This window comes from Pongo pygmaeus, chromosome 10 (genome assembly GCF_028885625.2).
Source record: "Pongo pygmaeus isolate AG05252 chromosome 10, NHGRI_mPonPyg2-v2.0_pri, whole genome shotgun sequence".
Lineage (NCBI taxonomy): Eukaryota > Metazoa > Chordata > Mammalia > Primates > Hominidae > Pongo > Pongo pygmaeus.
The window spans coordinates 38,082,723-38,098,030 of record NC_072383.2 but is presented as its reverse complement, the minus strand read 5'-3'; positions in this window follow the sequence as shown (position 1 = coordinate 38,098,030).

Below are 15,308 nucleotides of genomic sequence, written 5' to 3'. Positions count from 1 at the left end.
ATTTCCTAAAGCCAGATGGCAAAGCCACTTCCGGTGGGGCAGATGGGCCTATTGACTTTCAGTCCCATGAAAACATCAGGCTTGGAAGATACTCTGGGACCCAGTTAATGCCCCAAGAACATAGAGGAATGCCTTCGGTATTGGCCTGGGTATCAGAGAAGCAAAACACTATCAGAATGACATGTGCAGTTTTAGACACTCACACAGTATTTGGGGCATGAAATAGAGTATTCAGAGGAAGCCAAGTTGCTTTCTTTGGCACATAGGATATTCAACAAGCTTCATCAACTAACCCTCTTTGTGTGAGATTGCAGCAATGCTTCTAAGTACCAGATGTGCTTGCCCTGAAAGGAAATGGAAAAACTGGACACATTCATATTCATTAATTAGGTAATATCAAAGTTAATTTATAAGGGCAGTTATTTGTTGGAGTCACACTGGCAACGAACATTTAAGAGACACATTACTTCAATGGAAAACATTTCAGGAATTATTTTTCCCTTGAAACAAACATAAATTATATTGAAAATAATAATAACCCTTAAATCTAACACTGCAAATAGAAAAAGTATCTATTTATCATGCAATGTGTTTAAATTCCAAGAGAAGTTCTCCCTTAGTAAGAGCCTTGGTATAAAACAGAAGACAAATTTGGGTCAATAAGGGAAAGAACTTTTCAACAGTAAGATATCTCTATAAATAGAAGTAATTACCATAGAGCACAGATATTCCTAACACAATAGAGAGAGAATTAAAGTTAGTTCCCTATGAATGGCTAAATCATATGACTTTTTTTTGGTAAATTCAACCCTCGATTCAGCTCTCTTTGTATATACGTGACACTTCATAGTCCTTATTCCTTTTAAGCATCATAAAAATAGGTATTATTTCCACTTTTTTAGAGTAACAAATAAAAATATTAAAGATAAGATTAGAACCCAGGTCTGAATCCAGGCATGCTTTCCCACCAAATCATGGTTCTCTGATCTCTTTTATGTACAAACTAACATATAACCACTAGGTATATACACCTATTTATAGGTCATTCTTTTAGGCAAATTACAGCTGAGTAATCATTAAATGCAAAATTCAGCATACATTGCATCTACAGTGGACACTGTAATTTGCTAGCCCAATTTAGATTCTTATTTACTATCAAAACCCCGATTTGATTTAGAGCAGAAATATTTACCTCCCCATGTTACTTAGCAGTGACCAGGTGACTCAGTGCTGGCCAAGCTGTATAAATGGAAGCATATTTATTGGGGCCTTGGGGAAAAGTAAACTCACCCCTTCAAAATAATAACTTTCATTTATATTTTCATTATGAAAGAAATGTGTACTATTACAGAAAATACAGATATACAAAAATAAAACTAAATTCATCTACAGTTCTAACTATACAGTAGTATACCCTTATCTGCAGGGGGATGTTTCAACAACCCCAGTAGTGCCTGAAATCTCAACTAGTACTGAACACTATGTATATATATACTATGTTTTCCCTGTATGTTTATAACTATGATAAAGTTTAGTTTATAAATTAGGAACAGTAAGAGATTAACAATAGTAACTAATAATAAAATAGAATAATTATACTTTACCAAGAGTTGTATGAATGTAAAGATCTGTGGGAGAAGTGTGGTTTCTCAGGAGGGGTTACAAAATCACTCACCACTTCCCTTGGCTGGGGGTGGGGGAGTTCCTCACACTCTCTCCCTTTCTTTCTCAAAATATCTTAATATTTTTGGACCATGATTGGCCACAGGTAACTGAAACCACAGAAAGCAAGACTATGGATAAAGGGGCACTACTGTGCAGATAAATACTGGTTGTCTCTTAAGCATAATCTGTTAGTGTTTTGTACATACATGTATACATGAACTCTTTGAAGATAATATTATAGAACCAGAGCTTGGGGTTAGGTCTTCACTGCCCTGTGTCCTCTGCTTCAGGAGGCTGAGGTGATTCTGCCACAGCCCCCATCATCTGTGATCTGCTGGCATTGGAAGATCCATATTTAAGACTCCAGAACACCTGTGAAGCCAAGAAATGAGGCCAAGATGGCCGATTAGAAGCAGTTGCAGTCTGTAGCACCCATGGAGAGGAATGAAAGGGGCAAGTGAATTGGCACCTTCAACTGACATATCCAAGTTCTCTCATTGGGAGTGACTAGGCAAACAACTCAACCCACGGAGAATGAAGAAAAGCAGGGTAGGGCGATGGCCCACCAGGGTGCAGCACAGAGCCAAAGGAACCCCCCACTCCCAGCCAAGGGAATTGCTGAGTGATCGTGCAACTCCTCCTGCAAAACCACACTTCTCCCACAGAGCTTTATAACACACAGATCAAGAGATCCCCTTATGAGCCCCTGCCACCAGAGCCTTGGGTTTGATACACAGAGCTGTGTGGAGTCTAGGCAGAGAAGCCACTCAGGCACACACAGAGACACAGGAGTTTTATATACTTCTGCCCTGGGATCCCTGGCAAGGCAGGAGATCCATCTGTACATATCTCTAGGAAGGGGGCTGAGTCCAGGCAGCCAAGCAGAGTTGTTCTGCAGGCTCAACTTCCACTGCACCTCACAAGTTAAGACCAACTGACTTTGAATTCCAGCCAGCCAATGGCAGCAAGAGTCTACCTGAGACTGGACTGAATTCCCAGGCGGAGGGGTGACCACCATCTCTGCAGTTTGGTCAACTCAGCCATTCCAGTTTGCTGGCTTTGGAGAATCCAAACAATCCAGACGCAGAAGGGTCCCCCTCAACACAGCATAGCTGCTTTGCCAGATCATGGCCAGACTCCTTTTTTAAGGAGAAACCAAATCCATTCCTCCTCACTGGCCTGAACCTCTCTGCTGGGGCTTCAGCCACTCCGGCCAGAGTTGTATGAGCAGAGTTCTGATCTCTCCTTGAGATGGAGCTCCTGAGGGAAGGGGTGACTGCCATCTCTGTAGTTCAGCCAACTCAGCCATTCCAGCCTGCTGGTTTTGGAGAATCCAAACATTCCAGATGAGGAAGGGTTCCCCCCATTGCAGCACACCTGTTCTACCAAAAAGCAGCCAGATTGCTTCTTTAAGTGGGTCCCTGATCCTGTTCCTCCTGACTGGATGAGACCTCCCAACAGGGGTCTCCAGCCACCTCTGATAGGCACATTTGAGTTGGCAACAAGTCACTACCCATCTGGATCAGAGCTTCCAGAAAAAGCTGCCATCTTTGCTGTTTTGTAGCCTTTACTGGTGATACCTCCAGGTATGAGAAAAACTGAGGCAACTGGGGCCTGGAGTGGACCCCAGCAAAGGGCAACAGCCCTATGGTAGCGTGGCCTGACTGTTAAAAGAAAAACAAACAAACAGAAAACAACAACATCAACAAAAATGACCCCACTAAAACCCCATTCAAAGGTCAGCAACCTCAAAGATCAAAGGTAGATAAGCCCATGGATGAGAAAGAATCAATGCAAAAATGCTGAAAACTCAAAAAGCCAGAGTGCTTCTTCACCTCCAAATGACTGCAACACCTCTCTAGCAGTGGCACAGAACTGGGCTGAGGCTGAGATGGCTGAATTAACAGAAGTAGGCTTCAGAAGGTGGGTAATAACAAACTTCACTGAGCTAAAAGAGCATTTAGTAACCCAATGCGAAGGAGCTAAGAATCATGATAAAATGATTTAGAAACTGAGAGCCAGAATATCCAGTTTAGAGGAACATAACTGACTCTAAAGAGACAGGGAGAATGGAACCGAGTTGGAAAACATGCTTCAGGGTATCATCCAGGAGAACTTTCCTAAACTAGCAGGACAGGCCAACATTCAAATTCAAGGAACGCAGAGAACCCCAGTAAGATACTCTAGAAGATCAACCACAAGACACATAATCGTCAGATTCTCCAAGGTCAAAATGGAAGAAAAAATGTTAAGGACAGCCAGAGAAAAAGGCCAGGGAAACCCATCAGACTAACACTGGACCTCTAATTGGAGACCCTACAAGCCAGAAGAGATTGGGGGCCAATATTCAACATTCTTAAAGAAAGAATTTCAACCCAGAATTTCATATCTGGCCAAACTAAGCTTCCTACACAAAGAAGAAATAAGATCCTTTTCAGAGAAGCAAATATTGAGGGAATTTGTCACCACCAGGCCTGCCTTGCAAGAGCCCCTGAAGGAAGTACTTCATATGGAAATGAAAATCATTACCAGCAACTAGAAAAACACACCAAAGTACACAGATCAGACCAGTGACACTATGAAGCAACCATATAAGCAAGTCTGCAAAATAACCAGCTAATATCATGATGACAGGATAAAATTCACACATAACAATACTAACCTTAAATGTAAATAGGCTAAATGCCCCAATTAAAAGACACAGAATGGCAAGCTGGATAAACAGACAAGACCCATAGGCATGCTGTGTTCAAGAGATCCATCTTACGTGCAAAAGCACACGTAGGTTCACAATAAAGAAATGGAGGAAAATTTACCAAGTGAATGGAAAACAGAAAAAAGCAGGAATTGCAATGCTATATTACATTGATGCAAAAGTAACTGTGGTTTTTGCCATTACTTTTAGTGGCCAAACCATAGTTATTTGCACCAACCTAATAGTTTCTGACAAAACAGGCCTTAAACCAACAAAGATCAAAAAAGGCAAAGGGCATTACATAATGGTAAAAAGCGTTCAATTCAACAAGAAGAACTAGCTATCTTAAATATATATGCACCCAATACAGGAACACCCAGATTCATAAAGCAAGTTCTTAGAGACCCACAAAGAGACTTAGACTCCCATACAATAATAGTGGGAGAATTTAACACCCCACTGACAATATTAGACAGATCATTGAGATATAAAATTAACAAAGATACTCAGGATCTGAATCTTTGAACTCAGCCCTAGATCAAATAGACCTAATAGATATCTATAGAATATTCCAACCAGAAACAACAGAATATATATTCTTCTCATCACTGCATGGCACTTACTCTAAAATTGGTCACATAATCAGAAGTAAAACACTTCTCAGCAAATGCAAAAGAACTGAAATTGTAACAGTCTCTGAGACCACAGCACAATCAAATTAGAACTCAAGATTAAGAAATTTACAGAAAACCACATAATTACATGGAAGTTGAACAACCCACTCCTGAATGACTCTGGTAAATAACGAAATTAAGGCAGAAATCAAGAAGTTCTTTGAAACTAATCAGAACAAATAGACAATGTACTAGAACCTCTGGGATGCAGGTAAAGCAGTGTTAAGGGAGAAATTTATAGCACTAAACGCCCACATAAAAAAGCTAGAAATAGCTCAAGTTAATAACCCAACATCACAATCAAAAGAATGAGAGAACCAAGAGCAAACAAACCCCAAAGCTAGCAGAAGACAAAAAATAACCAAGATCAGAGCTGAACTGAAGGAGATAGAGACCCAAAAAAACCATCAAAAAATCAGTGAATCCAGGAGCTGGTTATTTGAAAAAACAAATAAAATAGACCACTAGCTAGACTAATAAAGAAAAAAAGAAAAAAAAGAAAATAAACACAATCAGATGTAAGGGGGATTTCACCACAGACCCCACAGAAATACAAACAACAATCAGAGAATACTATAAACACCTTTATGCACATAAATCAGAAAATCTAGAAAAAATGGATAAATTCTTGGATGCATACACCTTGCCAAGACTGAACTAGGAAAAAATTGAATCCCTGAATAGACTAATAATGAGTTCTGAAATTGAGGCACTAATAAATAGCCTACCAAACAAACGAACAAACAAAAGAAGCCCAGGACCAGTAGATTATTCACAGCTGAATTCTACCAAAGGTACAAAGAAAAGCTGGTACCATTTCTACTGAAACTATTTCAAAAAGTTGAAAAGGAAGGACTCCTCCCTAACTCATTATTTTAGGCCAGAATCATCCTGATACCAAAACCTGCCAGAGGTACAACAATAACAAAAAAACTTCAAGCCAATATCCCTCATTATCATCAATGCAAAAATCCTCAGTAAAATACTGGCAAACTGAATCCAGCAGCACATCAAAAAGCTTATCCACCACAATCATGGCTTCATTCCTGGGATGCAAGGTTGGTTCCACATATGCAAATAAAAAATGTGATTCATTACATATACAGAACTAAAGACAAAAACCACATGATTATCTCAATAGACGCAGAAAAGGCCTTTGATAAAATTCAACATCCCTTCATGTTAAAAATGCTTAATAAACTAGGTAGTGAAGGAACATACCTCAAAATAATAGGAGTCATATATGACAAACCCACAGCCAATATCATACTGAATGGGCAAAAGCTGGAAGCACTCCTCTTGAAAACCAGCACAAGATAAGAATGCCCTCTCTCACCACTCCTATTCAACATAGTATTGGAAATTTTGGCCAGGGCAATCAGGTAAGAGAAAGAAATAAGGGGTATTCAAATAGGAAGAGAGAAATTCAAATTATTTTTGTTTGCAAATGACATGATCCTATATCTAGAAAACCCCATAGTCTCAGCCCAAAAGCTTCTTAAGCTGATAAGCAATTTCAGCAAAGTCTCAGGATACAAAATCAATGTGAAAAAATCACTAGCATTCCTACACACAAACAATAGGCAAGATGAGAGCCAAATCATGAATGAACTCCTATTCACAATTGCTACAAAAAGAATAAAATACCTAGGAATACAGCTAACAAGTGAAATGAAGGACCTCTTCAAGGAGAACTACAAACCACTGCTCAAGGAAATCAGAAAGGATACAAACAAATGGAAAAACATTCCATGCTCACGGATAGGAAGAGTCAATACTGTGAAAATGGCCATACTGCCCAAAGTAATTTATAGATTCAATGCTATTCCCATTAAACTACCCTTGACATTATTAATGGAATCAGAAAAAATATTTTAAAATTCCTATGGAAGGAGAAAAGAGCCTGGATAGCCAAGACAATCCTAAGCAGAAAGAACAAAGTTGGAGTCATCATGCTACCTGACTTCAAACTATACTACAAGGCTGCAGCAACAAAAACAGCATGGTACTGGTACAAGAACAGGCACATAGAACAATGGAAAAGATTAGATAATTCAGTAATAAAACTGCACACCTACAACCATCTGATAGTTGGCAAATTTGACAAAAACAAGCCATGGGGAAAGGATACCCTATTTAATAAATGGTGCCGGGAAAACTGGCTAGACATATGCAGAAGATTGAAACTGGACCCATTCCTTATACCATATACAAAAATTAACTCAAGATGGGTTAAAGACTTAAGTGTAAAATGAAAAACTATAAAAATCCTAGAAGAAAATCTAGGCAATACCATTCAGGACATAGGCACAGGCAAAGATTTCATAACGAAAATGCCAAAAGCAATTGCAGCAAAAGCAAAAATGGACAAACGAGATATCATTAAACTAATGAGCTTCTGCACAGCAAAAGAAATTATCATCGGTGTGAACAGACAACCTACAGAATGTGAGAAAATGTTTACAATCTATCCATCTGACAAAGGTTTAACATCCAGAGTCTGCAAGGGATTTAAATTTACAAGAAAGAAGCAAACAGCCCCATTAAAAAGTGGGCAAAGGATATGAACAAACAGTTCCCCAAAGAAAACATACATGTGGCCAACAAACATGTGCAAAAAAGCAGCTCTACATCATTTATAATTAGAGACGTGCTAATCAAAACCACAATGAGATACCATCTCATACCAGTCAGAATGACTACTACTAAAAAGTCAAAAAACAACAGATGCTGGCAAGGTTTTAGAGAAAAAGGAGTGCTTTTACACTGTTGGTGGGAGTATAAATTAGTTTAACCATGGTGGAAGACAGTGTGGTCATTCCTTAAATACCTAGAGGCAGAAATACCATTTGACCCACCAATCTCATTACTGGGTATGTACCCAAAGGAATATAAATTATTCTATTATAAAAATACATGAACATGTATGTTCATTGCAATATTATTCACAATAGGAAAGACATGAAATCGACCCAAATGCCCATCAATGATAGTCTGGATAAAGAAAATGTGGTACATATACACCATGGAATACTATGCAGCCATAAAAAGGAATGAGATTATATCCTTTGCAAGGACATGGTTGGAGTTGGAAGCCATTATCCTCAGCAAACTGACACAGAAACAGAAAAGCAAACACCACATGCTCTCACTTATAACTGGGAGCTGAATGATGAGAGTGCATGGACACTTTGGGGGTGGGGACAACACACACTGGGACCTGTTGGAGGGTAGGGGGTGGGAGGAGGGAGAGCATCAGGAAGAATAGCTAATGGACGCCAGGCTTAATACTTAGATGATGGGATAATCTGTGCAGCAAACCACCATGGTATACGTTTACCTATGCAACAAACCTGCACATCCTGCACATGTACACCTGAACTTAAAATAAAAGTTGAAGAAAAAAAAGAAATGTGTCTTTATTATAAAAAAGAGTGTGAAGAGCATATACTTCTTAGTTACTTTTTTCAGCTAATATATTGTAAAAGTTTTTATAGCATTAACAATTCTTGTACAAATTTTCGTTAATGGCTTCAAAATATGCCTTTGTGTGATTATAGGCAGTTATGACTCTTATGATGAGTTTCATGTTAAGAGTAGGAAAGCTGGAAGCTGAAAGGCCCTCGGTCTTTGATAACTGCCTTCAACTATTGTACCAATCATGGACTACTGACTTCTGGGGGTTTTTTTTTTACATGAGAAAAATACACCCCTAATCTAGGATGTTATCAGCTATCAGTACATGATGCTGAGCTCTACCTCTAGGTTGAACAGGAAATAAATTGTTGAGGCTCACAAGAAGGAGTTATTGATGCTTTATTAAAGCAGAAAGTTGGTTTGTTTATAAGTTGCAAACAACTCAGTAGATGGGATAAAGCAAATAGAAATTATAGTGTTATTTTATACATAGCAGCTAGAAGACACCCTCAGTGCTTGATTTGGCAATTAATTTTGCTAAAAGGTGGTCTGGTATACTTCTTGAGCAAATTTCTTATTCCTTTTAATAAAAATAGGCCAGTGAAAATCATAGATTTCAAAAATAATGTTTTGGTGTATATTCTAGGAATAAGTTTAGACCAAAGCATCTCATCAATATCAATAACATGAACAATTATTAAATATTATCAATAAGAAAAGGTTACATTCGGTTTCACAGACTGTTGACAAAAGTAAGGAAAGGTAAAAACCAGTTTAAAAAAAGTATTATTTGTAAAACTTCAGCACGGCCTCCAGTTTTCCAACAGCATGTAGAGTTTGCTCCAATAGAAAGAACAAAGTGGAAAAAAAAAACCCAGAATCTAAAGTAAGTCATTAGAATGACATTATAGTTGTGGTGAGCTAGATGGGAAGAACAAAAATAAGGAAGGTAAGCAGATAGTGACTAACAGGAAACAAATTCATTGAAGTATATAATATATATGCAATAAAATTTACTAATTTTAAGTGTACAGTTAAATCATTTTTAGTAAATTTACAGAGTTGTACCATCATAACCACAACCCAAAAAGATCCTTCCTGGTCATTTGCAGTCACTTTCTGTATTAGTTTTCTATTGACTATAACAAATTACCACATACTTTAATACAACACACATTTATTGTCTAATAGTTCTGAAGGTCAGAAGTCCAAAATGAGTCTTATATGACTAAAATCAAGGTGTTGACAGAGTTGCATCCGTTATGGAAGCCCTAAGGGAGAATCTGTTCCCTTGCTACTGGCTCTTACAGGGATGATTGGTTCTCTTGCCTTTTTGTAGTTTCTAGGGGCTGTCAGCATTCCTTTGCTCTTAGCCTCTTCCTCCGTCTTCAAAGTCAGCAGTGCAACATCTGCAAATCTCTTTCTCTAAGTCTGACATTCCTGTTTCCTTCTTACAAGCACCCTTGCGATTACATTGGGCCCACCTGGATACCCCGGAATAATTTCTTCACCTCAAGATTCTTAACTTAATGACATCATTAAAGTCCCTTATGCCATGTAAGGTAACATAGTCACAGGTTTTGAGTTTCAGGACGTGGACATCTTTGGGGCCATTATTCAACTACCATATTTCCACACTGAGTCCCAAGCAACCACTAATCTACTTTCCATTTCTATAGATTTGCTTTTTCTGAATATTTAATATAAATAATGGAAATATAAATAATAGAAATATAAATAATTTAAATAATGGAAACAAATAAAATAATGGAAACAAACAATCTGTAGCCTTTGTGTCTGGCTTCTTTCACTTAGTGTAATGTTTTAAAGGTCATTTATGCCACAGCATTTCCCCCTTTTAGTGCCGAATAGTATTCCATTGAATGGATACACCATGTTTGTTTTATCTGCTCACCAGTTGATGGATATTTGGATTGTTTCCACGGTTTGGCTGTTATGAATATGCTGCTATGATCATTTGCACTGAATGATCATGTCCACTTTGTGTGGACATATGCATTCATTTCCATTAGGTAGGTATCAGGAGTAGAATTACTGGGTCATATGGTAAATTTATGTTTAACTTGCTATGAAACTGCCAAATTGTTGTACAAAGTATTTGCACTTTGATTTCCATTAGGAAGGTACTTAGGAGTAGAATTACTGGATCATATGGTAAATTTATGCTTAACTTGTTAAGAAACTGCCAAATTGTTTTAGAGTATTTGCACCATTTTATATTTCTACTAGCAAAGGATGAGGGTTCCAGTTTCTCTACATTTTCACTGATACTTATTGTTCTTCTTTATGATTATCAGCATTCGAGTGAATATAAAGTGATATCTCATTGTGGTTTTAACTCAGACGTTACCCTAATGATGCACTATGCTGAGCATTACTTCATGTGCTATTCATAAGTCTTTGGTGAGATGTCTATTTAAATCTTTTGACCATTTTTTAAATTGGATTATTTATCTTCTTGAGTTGCAAAAGTTCTTTATGTATTCTGCTTACAAGTTCTTTATCAGATATGTGATTTGCAAATGTTTTATCGCTTCCTATGGCTTTACTTTTTACTTACTGTGGTGTCTTGTGAATCACAAAATTTTTAATTTCACATTTTTTAAAAAGCATTTGGACTTCGTGTCACACTTAAGAAAATTTAGCCTAACCCAGTATCAATAAGATTTACTTCTATGTCTTCTTCTAAATGTTTAACTTATACAGTTAGGTATATGGCCAATTTTTAGTTAATTTTGTTGTAGGGTGTGATGTAAGGGTCTAAATTCATCTTTTTCATATGGCTAGCCAATTTTCTCAGCACTCTGTTTAAAAGACTATTCTTTTCCCATTGAATTGGCTTAGCACCTTTATCTGAATTCAACAGGCCAGACACATAAGGGTTTATCTCTATCTCTAGACTCTCAATTCTCCTTCATTGATCTGTGTATCTAGCTTTACCACACTGCCTTGATTATTTTAGCCTCGTAGTAATTATTAAAATTGAGTAGTTTTCTAACTTTGTTCTGTTTCAGGAATTTTTCACTATTCCGTATACATTTTAAGGTCAGCTTGTTAATTTCGGCAAAAAAAAGTCAATTGGGATTTTGATAGACTTTGCACTTACACATCAATTTGGGAAGAATTACTATCTTTATAATATTCAGTCTTCCAATCCATGAAAATGAACTACCAGTTCATTTACTTAGATAGTCTTTAATATTTTTCAGCAGTTTTGTCATTCTTTAACACTAGTGAAGTGTTTCAGCAATATTTTGCAGCTCAAACATGTTGTATTTATAAATGTAATATAAAATGCTCCAGGAAATTTAATTAATTAAATTAGTAAATGAGACTACTTGCCTAAGGGAAATTATTCTGTTCCATTTAAGTTAATTAAACAATAATCCAAGAAAAATTAAAGGGAGTTATCATTTTGCTAGATTTTTTCAATACCATAATGAGATTTGTAAGTAGAAATTGAAGCAATTAAGAAAGTTAGGCCATTTTAATTTTTAACTTTAATAAATTGAATATTAGTTTAAACCCTGATAACCTTAAACAGTCCTTTCTAGGAACAAAAACTCTGTTTGAATATTAGAAACAACAACAGCTCACACTGATCCTGTTAATTTCTTTTTGCCCTGTCTTTTGAAAGCATTATTTAGGTATTTTCGTATTTTTGTGTAACATCTTCTGTTGGCATAAAAAGTAACTTTAGGTATATATCACCACCTAGAAATATTAAAACTGATACAATATTGACAAAGAGGAATTATAAGAGTACACAGAAAATCCCATTTTGCATGGCTTGCTGATGTCTTTTTACCACTCTGGCTTCACGTTCTCCACTAATTTTCTTCGTAATTTATATTCAGTCACACCCGTTAGACGCTTAATAACATCTTGACGTTAAGAGAATTCTCCCGTGCATACCCTTCTGCTTTCTCAGGAATAACTTTTGTTAAGCCCTCATATTTTATCATACCTAATAAAAGTGTCCAAAAAGAGAAAGACGCTAACCATGGCAAGGGTCAGTGACCTGCCTAAGGCTGTTCAGAAAACCAGCGGCGGCACTCTCTTTGATAACTATTACTTTCATAGCAGAGATGTTCCTGGCAAAACTAATTTTATAAACATACCATGTGTGGAAAACGATATGCTATCCTTGTTATGTTTAGGATTGGGCAGAGGGTGATCAATATTGAGAAATGGTAATAAAATGCTCAAAAAGAAGCAACTTTGTAAAATACAATGTGGGGTTATAGGAAATTCTACGTTAATGTCTTACTGTTAGAAGTAAGAATTTAGTTGTGAATTTTAAAATCACTAGTGTGTACTATAGGAATATGGGAATAGGCAGATATAATAATCTTCAGTATTGTACTATTATGGGAAATGTAATGTACACTAGGTGCTTATACTATTTAAAGCACTGGATCAGATTTATATTCTTTTCTTAAATTAAAAGTGTTTTAATTGTGCCAATTCTCACTGCTGCCACGATTCCTCCAGGAATCCTGGAAGTGCATTTGAGTAATGATTTTCATTTCACCATTTGCCCTGCTTAGCTTTTCCTGCTAAGAAATTCATAGCATTCTCAAATCCCTAAAATTAAATGCATCATTTAAATTATTTATTGGACTTTCTAATCTATTCAGTGTTTCCTTTTTTGGCTGAGGTGTGTATCTGTATGTCAGTGATAGCAAACTGTAAGCATCTGGGGAAACAGGGTCATGTTTATGATTATTTGCTTAGGATACAAAACTCAGACATGAATACTCAATAATTAGAATTAAAGAAACAGACTATCTCACAATTGAACTTTAACATCCATCTATAATTAATGGATTATATACATACACACATATACATACATGTATATCCATATATACTTAATGAATAATATTTTTAGAAAAATAATATTTGACATAATTTGACAAAGCATTTTGCCAACTATAAACTCTACTTTTCTAGAATTTAGTTTGGTAGCATAATTATTAGTGTAATTTCCAAGTCAAAATTGATTGTTTTAAAAGCAACACATTTACTTTTCTGACATGGCATATGAAGAGGCAGTGAGGGGTAGGGTCAACAGAGTAGGAGCAGGAATGGGAGTGGACTCTCTATTCTCATAGAAACAATCATACCATATCACAATTATTATTTTACCTACTTTTCCTCCCATATTGTCAGCTCTAGTGTATTATTTATCTTTAAATTTTTGGCACACATCAGAAAATTGGCGTATATACTACCCTCTTAATGACTGTAGAATAAAAATGAAAGAAAATTTTAGAACTTTCTCCATTGTGAGCAAACTGCATGGCTTTGGATGAATCAGTTAATGTATCCTTACCTGAAAATTACCAGAGAAATTCATAAAATGTTCCCTAAGTTCCCTTTCAACCCAATAATTCTATAAATGCAATATGTATACATACCATGCCCTATCACAGACATCTTCATGATGTTATTACTATTTTTATTTCACTAGAGTTTTAACTCTTATCAGATTTTGTCATAGATAACATTAAATCAGCTGTCTAGCCCTGAAACTAATTTGCTTTGTAATATCAGGCAAGACCATTATATGTCTAGGTTTTCAGGAATGATTGCCTGTATGATATGGTTGGCGATGCCTACCACTTTTCTTTAATGTAATAACGTTTGTTAAAAGCTCTTTGAACACCAGCAATGAACACTATTATGGGCAGCAGAAAATTAGTAGTATAAAAGCTCTTCATAGAGCTATTTCTAAAATAACCATGGCTGAATAATCAAAACGATTTTGAAAGAAAAAGGGAAAGATAAAAGACACATAAAAACATGCTTTGTTCCCTGTTTTGATGTGAGCAATTTTAATGAAATTGTTGCTACTATTTTACTCTTAGGTTATCCAGGGAAATTTATAATTACATAAAACGACACTTCATTTATAATAGAAACTCCCTAATTGAATTTTAAATTAAAAATTCCTGAATTAAGTCAGATATTAAGATGAATAAAAAATATCCCCCCGATTTAGAGAAATCTGGCTTATCCAGGCTGCCTCTAATCTGGTCCCCAACCTCTCCTTAATTCTATCATCTTGTACATTAAACATGTTTCTTATGTGCAAGTACCCAGGGGCTGTTCACTGAGATCACCTTGTTATCCCAACTCAGCAGTAAGTAATCAAATAAATCACTAGCTGTGGAGGGCCTTGAAACACAACCATTGATCACTGCAGGAGAGCCTGGTTATTAAAGGAATTGTATGGTTTTTTTAAAAATTATTATTATTATTATTATTATTATTATTATACTTTAGGTTTTATGGTACATGTGCGCAATGTGCAGGTAAGTTACATATGTATACATGTGCCATGCTGGTGCGCTGCACCCACCAACTCGTCATCTAGCATTAGGTATATCTCCCAATGCTATCCCTCCGCCTCCCCCCACCCCGCAACAGTCCCCAAAGTGTGATGTTCCCCTTCCTGTGTCCATGTGTTCTCATTGTATGTTTAAGAACCACTAGAGTTAATAATTAGCTATTTAGGAAGAAGTAGAGATTTCTTTCTTTAACTCTATGTACTATACTCTTTTTTTCTAAAAGTTACCAATAAGCTGAAGACAAAGATGTAAAGAAATGATTTATGTAACATGCTAAGAGGATGGGCTCTGAAATCACATGAGTTTAAATCCCAACTCTGCCACTTCCCAGCAGAATGACCTTAAGCAAGCCAGTTAACATCACTTTTCCTCAGTTTTCTCATCTGCAAAATGGGGATGCTAACTGTATCTTACTTCATAGTGTTGTTGTGAGAATTAGGTGAGCTAATATAATATCATTACAACAGTGTTTGGCATAGA